Source organism: Cololabis saira, chromosome 2, assembly GCF_033807715.1.
Source record: "Cololabis saira isolate AMF1-May2022 chromosome 2, fColSai1.1, whole genome shotgun sequence".
NCBI lineage: Eukaryota > Metazoa > Chordata > Actinopteri > Beloniformes > Belonidae > Cololabis > Cololabis saira.
Window position 1 is genome coordinate 32,141,178 of NC_084588.1, and position 248 is coordinate 32,141,425.

Here is a 248-nt window from a genome sequence, read left to right on the forward strand (position 1 = left end):
TGTGGAAACATTTCCCGGACTTTCAGATTCCGTTTGCTTTTAACAGTTCTGTTGTCACGTCACAGCCTCTAGTTTGAAAATCCCCTACTCAATATGCTCAAATTTTCATCCGACTCACTTTTTCTGCTATACTGTATAAAATAAAGAATAATGGTGCTGCATATTTTCAAAGCAAAGACTAAGCTTAAACTTTCCTGGAGGCAACAATGACAACAAGCCAACTATAGATTTTATTATTTTATTATCCA